We start from the raw sequence: 6,891 nt of genomic DNA, 5'->3' as shown, positions 1-6,891 counted from the left end.
GTATTATTTAATTTTTAACTTGCAATCATTAGTCTAGTTTAGTCATCAGATTCTGCAAGCATTCACAAAGTATATGTAGCGTTGTAGTTGCCATTAGTAACAAACATCCACCAATTCACCTCGTTGCCAGACTCCCATATATATCACTTGCAGAGACAATGAACAGTCTTTTGCTGGTTTTGTGTTTGTTTATTGGAGGAGGGGGGGGGGGGGTACAACTTGGTTGGGGGAAAGGGTATATGGGATGCCCATAGGATAGTTAATTTTGTCATCATACTTTAAAGATTTCACAAATTAGCACATAAATAGAGCCAGAAGAGTTGATGTGAATATTTAATCACTTACAGACCGGACCATTTTGCTGGTCAAAGACCAGCCCCCTTTTTGCAATTCGGCACTGCGTAGTTTTAACTGACAATTGCGCGGTCGTGCGACGTGGCTTCCAAACAAAATTGATATCCTTTTTTTCCCACAAATAGAGCTTTCTTTTGGTGGTATTTGATCACCTCTGCGGTTTTTATTTTTTGCGCTATAAACAAAAATAGAGCAACAATTTTGAAAAAAACGCATCATTTTTTTACCTTTTGTTATAATAAATATCCCCCCAAAAATATATAAAAAAACATTTTTTTCCCTCAGTTTAGGCTGATACGTATTCTTCTAAATATTTTTGGTAAAAAAAATCGCAATAAGCGATTATTGATTGGTTTGCGCAAAAGTTATAGCGTTTACAAAATAGGGGATCGTTTTATGGCATTTTTATTAATCATTTTTTATTTATTTTTTACTAGTAATGGCGGTGATCAGCGATTTTTATTGTGACTGCGACATTGTGGCGGACACATCGGACATTTTTGACACATTTTTGGGACTATTGTCATTTCTACAGTAATCACTGCTATATAAATGCAGTGATTCCTGTGTAAATGACACTGGCAGTGAAGGGGTTAACAAGTGGGTGGCAGTGTAGGGGTTAAGTGTTCCTAGGGGTGTGTTGCTAACTGTGGGGGGGTTGGGCTTTCATTTGGTGAACACTGATCTCTGCTCCAATCACATGGAGCAGAGATCAGCGTCACTAGTTGCTAGGCAGAATGGAGAAATGCTGTTTACACTGCATTTTCTCCATTCAGCCGTCCCGTGAGACGATCGCGGGTATCCCTGCGGCGATCGAGTCCACGGGTCCCACGACCGGACTTACGGGGGTCCCGACTGGCACGAGAGCGCGCCGCCACCGGCGCGCTCTCGATGGCAGGGCGGCATTGAAGATTGGATGTACCTGTACGCCAATATGTCTGCCCGTGCCATTCTGCCGGCGTACATCGGCGTGCGCTGGTCGGGAACTGGTTAATTGCTATAGTCTTTCTCCTGCATCACCATGCAGACTGTTGCTCCTTCTCGGCTTAACTCCCATAAGGATGAGGACATCACTCTTGACCGTGTAAGCCTTTGTACACATGGTTGGAGATTCCGACAACCAAATCCAATTCCAACGGATTAATTCCGGAAGAGGTCCGGAAGTGATGTTGCATACACACGGTCAGACTAAGTTGTCGGAAAATCCGATTGTACATAACGCGATGACGTTATTTCGTTACAACGGAACTACGTTCAGGCTAGTAGCCAATAGCTTTGGTCTAGGAATTTGATCTGAGCATGCGTGCACTTTGTATGTCGGAGTAGACTACACATGATCGGGGTATGTCCGATTGGAGCATTTTGCGGAAAATTTTACCGGCAAGTTGGAAAAGTTGGTCCATCGGATATTCCGACGGAAACAGTCCGATGCAGACCACACACAGTCGGAACTGTGACACATTCCTTCGGAATCTCCGACCGTGGGTACAAGGGCTAAGAGTGATGTTCCCAGAACTCCTCTCCTGCACAAAACTTATCCTGTAAAGTCATGACACATCTTCTTCTGTAAGCAAGAAAGACCCACTCTGAATAGTTCCTTAAAGTTGGCTCTGGTTGCTCGCTGCTACTAGGCCAGAGGCCTGCAGCACCTCTCCCTGGCGTCCTAGTAGTTTAAAAGAACATGTTGGGCGGTGGACTACTGTTCCCAACTAGCCCAGCCTGCAAATCCTGTGCCACTCAGGCCACATTGATTTGACACACATCCCCACAGTCTCTCCTCTGATCCAGGACTCATTATTGACAGTGTAATGATGAGGACTTCGCTGCTGACCGTGTAGAAGTGAAGTTCCCTCAAAGACTTCCTGGCCCTCCTCTGTGGTACACTCACCGACCTTTCTCTGCCCTGAGTCCTTGATGGAGAACTTGACCGGACCGTACATTCCGACAGCTTCACCTGCCCCTCTGCTCCAGGAGTTCCTTATCAATGACCATGTGATGATAAGGACATCGCCAATGACCGTGTAAAGGCGAAATTCCCTCACAGTTCTCCCTGGGCCCCCTCCTGCGATCGGCACACCCCCCCCAGACCCAGATGGGGGTGCCCTCCTGCTGCTGTATAGTATTCGATTATCCACTTCACCCAGCCGACCACTCTCCCCAGTGGCATGTTACCTCAGCTTATATAGGAGGCCCGCCCCCTGCCAATACCAAGTGGGGATTGATCAGGTTTCCCACATGAGCTGCCTGCCACTCCAGTTTCAGGCCCTGCCCCTCTTCCAGAACATTCTTCCTGGAAGCAGGGGAGGCGCCTCAGAGCCAGAGCACGGGTGGTCACACCCACTGCTACACTAACCACTCCCAGCCCCCCAGATCAAAACAGACTAGCTCGCAGCATAGGCCTGCCTAAATTTACTTGTGATGACATCCTATTTAACAAAGATCCTATCACTAGCAACTACCTATTGGTAGAGGGTGCTACATATAAAAAGGAAACACCTACACTGACAGATTAATGTTGGCTATCCTTGTTGACCTGCATCTGAAAACTTTTAATGTTTCTCTGGCTTCAGTAGTTTGAGTCATGGACCCAGAACAAGAATGCTACAAGTTTAGCCAGAGTGAAGTCAAAGTAGCTGATCTGCATACTCATTCCTCAGATTGCCCACCAATGAGGATTCCTTCACCCACTAACCACCATTACAGATGTTTTTAACTTGTCCCACTGGGCACCAATGCTGGAGCATCCCTCTGCCTATTGCCCAGGAATGCTAGTGTATTTATTCCTCTGCCCGCAGCCCCTGGAGGACATAATTCGATGAAGAGAGTAAGGCGGGTCTTTGATGTGACATCCCTACGCATCACAGATCAAAGCATGTGGTCATAGGATGAGGGACAGAATAGTAAAGAATTGTTATGCGCTTTGCAAGTTGTACACTTTGTAAGTGTATGGGGTTACGTTTTTTATTGAGTAAAGTTTAGATGTACCTATCTCCGCTTATAATCTGGGTTTTCGTAACTGAGTGTTTGCTGTGGGATGAGCGTTAGTGATGGCTTTGAGGAAAGATCCCCGCACCCTTGTGATAGCTGCATTCTGCATTCATAAAGAATTTGCTGGTTGTTGATATTATCAGCCAGTATTTCTGGTGAGTGATTTAGCCGATTTCGGTGGTAGTTTATGCACTGAAGGTGGAGCATGTCTCTGAGATGGGGTTCATTTTCACCATAAGTTTGAAGATTTGATGATCTTTGATTGCACGGGACACTTTATGATATTAGAGAAATGTATGGATTGTCTCAGAACTCTTTAATATATTTATGATATGCACAGAACACTTTTTTGATTATTTCAGCACTTTATTTTTATTGTTTGGCACACAGCTTTTTGTTATTATTGATATTTACACTGAGTTAGAGCCGGTTCACACAGCGGGCGATGCGAGGCGGCACGACTCGCCTCGCCTCGCTCTCGAAAGTCGCCCCCGTTCTGTACAATGGAACCGTTCTGAGAGGAGCGACTCGAGTCGCTCCGACTCAGAAAAAAGGTTCCTGTACTACTTTTGGGCGACCTCGGGGCGACTTGCATTGACTTCTATACAGAAGTCATTTGCAAGTCGCCGCTGAGGCCGCGGCAGGTCGCGGCGAGGCAAGTCGGAGTCGCCTCGCCTCGCCTGCTGTGTGAACCGGCCCTAAGTAATATTGTTTTAATGAATGTGGTAATAGCACCATCTTCATATAAACACTGTATTTATTCCTCCCACTGGCTGCCAATTCTGGGATATTCTTCCTCCCACTGGCCCCCAATACTGGGGTATGTTTCCTCCCACTGATCACCAATGCCAGAGCATTATTCCTCCCACAAACTACCAATTCTGAGTCTTGCCTCCTCCCACTGACCACCAATGCTAAGGCATGCTTTAGCCCACCAACCACTAATGTTGAGGCATTGTTTATCCCACTGATCACCAATGCTGAGGCATGCTTTAGCCTATCGACCACCAGTGCTGAGGCATTCTTCATCCCACTGACTACCAATGCTAAGGCATACTGTAGCTCACCAACCACCAATGCTGAGGCATTCTTCCTCTTCTTTCTTACCTCATTTTAAAGCAGAAATAAAGTCCCACTGCTCTTGTCATATTACTTATTTATATACTGTATATAGGTTATCCATTCACACCAGTCCCTGCCCTCAAGAAGCTTACAATCGAAGGTCCCTAACTCACATGCATACATACTAGGTCCAATTTAGACAGTAGCCAAATAATCTACTAACATGTCTTTGGAGTGTGGGAGAAAATTGAAGTACCTGGAGGAAACCCACGCAGGCACAGGGAGAACGGGTAACCTCCATGCAGGTAGTGATGTGCTCATATTCCCCCTGATGTGACTCCTTCTTTAACAACGTAAGCCCCGGACAATTTTGCTGGCCAAAGACCAGAGCACTTTTTGCGATTTGGCACTGCATCATTTTAACTGACAATTGCGCAGTCATGCGGACTGGAAAAATTGACGTCCTTTTTTTCCCACGAATAGAGCTTTCTTTTGGTGGTATTTGACCACCTCTGCAGTTTTTATTTTTTGCGCTATAACCAAAAAAAGAGCGACAATTTTGAAAAAAAAAAACATATTATTTTTTACATTTTTCTATAATAAATATCACCCATAAATATATAAAAAAAAATATTTTCCTCAGTTTAGGTCAATACGTATTCTTCTACATATTTCTGGTAAAAAAAAATCGCAATAAGCATTTATTGATTGGTTTGCGCAAAAGTTATAGTGTTTACAAAATAGGGGATAGTTTTATGGCATTTTTATAATTGTTTTTTTACTAGTATTGGCGGTGATCATCGATTTTATTGTCACTGCGACGTTATGGCGGACACATCAGACATTTTTGACACATCTTTGGGACCATTGTCATTTATACAGCAATCAGTGCTATACAAATGCACTGATTCCTGTGTAAATGACTCTGGCAGTGAAGGGATTAACCACTAGGGGGCAGTGAAGGGATTACGTATGTCCTGGGGAGTAATTCTAACTGTGGGGGGGCGTGGCTACGTGTGACATGTCACTGATCTCTGCTCCAATTACATGGAGCAGTGTCATTAATCTCTGCTCTGTGTGATCTCTGCTCCGATCACCTGGAGCAGAGATCAGTGACACTGTCACTAGGCATCTCCCCATTCTTCCTCTCCATGAAATGATCGTGGGTATCCCTCATGGAGCTTGCCGTGGGCGTGCGCGCACAGGCCACCTCTTAAAGGGCAATGTACAGGTACGTTAGTTTGCCTGTACGAGCCCTTCTGCTGGCGTATATCAGCGTGAGTCAGTCAGCAAGTGGTTAAACCACAACCCCACCCCTTCACTCTTTCTCTGTAACCAGGTTTCTCTGAATTCTTTCTGTACCACCCCCCCCCCCCCCTTTATTTTCCTCTTACTTCCTTACTGCATATACACTATATTGTCAGAAGTATTGGGATGCCTGCTTTTACACATACATGAACTTTATTGGCATCCCAGTCTAATGCCCTGTACACATGGTCGGACTTTCCGACGGAAAATGCGATCGTGTGTGGGCTCCATCTGACTTTTTCCGTTAGAATTTCCAACACACAAAGTTTGAGAGCAGGATCCAAAATTTGCCGACAACAAAATCCGATCGTTTAAATTCCGATCGTGTGTAGACAATTCCAACAGACAAAGTGCCACACATGCTCAGCATAAATTACGAGTCAAAAGCTATTGGTTACTGCCCTCTTTATAGTCCCATTGAACGTGTTCTACGTCATTGCGTTCTGAACAATCAGGCCGCGTACACACGCGCGGACTGTTGGCCCAACCTTGTCCGCTGAACAGTGTTTGGGCGGACAGTCCGCTCGTGTGTGGGGCTTCAGCGGACAGTTTCAGCGGACAGTTGGACGAACAAGGTCTTACGGAAATTCCGAAAAACTGTCCGCTGAAACAAGGTTTCAGCGGACTGTTCGCTCGTGTGTAGGCTTGTTCGGCCAACTAAGTCTCGCGCATGCTCAGAAAGGATTTTCACGCCGAAAGCTATAATGCAGTGTATAGGACGTCGTATTTTGCGTCCCGTCGTACGTGCCGTTCACGTCATCGCGCACGGTTTCAGCAAACTGTTCGTTCGTCGTGTGTGGCCATGTCCGTCCATGCTAAGTTTGAGCGGACTGTTCGCTCAAACTGTTGGACGGACAAAGTTGGGCCAACAGTCCGCGCGTGTGTACGCGGCCTCAGAGTTTCCGACAACTTTGTGCGACCGTGTGTATGCAAGACAAGTTTGGGCCAAAATCCTTCCGAAAAAATCCAATGGATTTTGTCGTTGGAATGTCCGACCATATGTATAGGGCATTAGTCTATAGGGTTCAACATTAAGTTAGTAAAATTATGACAGTACCTGCCCTATGGTTGTGTGTATTCCACTAACTATAAATAATATTATACATTCACGTGCAATAAAAAATGTTGTGTAACGATTCTGGTTGAAGAATGCTGGTTTTGTGTAAGGTCAAAGACCCC

The sequence above is a fragment of the Lithobates pipiens genome, unplaced genomic scaffold (genome assembly GCF_037356315.1).
Source record: "Lithobates pipiens isolate NorthernLeopardFrog02 unplaced genomic scaffold, aLitPip1_a1.2 Scaffold_25, whole genome shotgun sequence".
NCBI lineage: Eukaryota > Metazoa > Chordata > Amphibia > Anura > Ranidae > Lithobates > Lithobates pipiens.
This window is presented reverse-complemented; position numbering follows the sequence as displayed.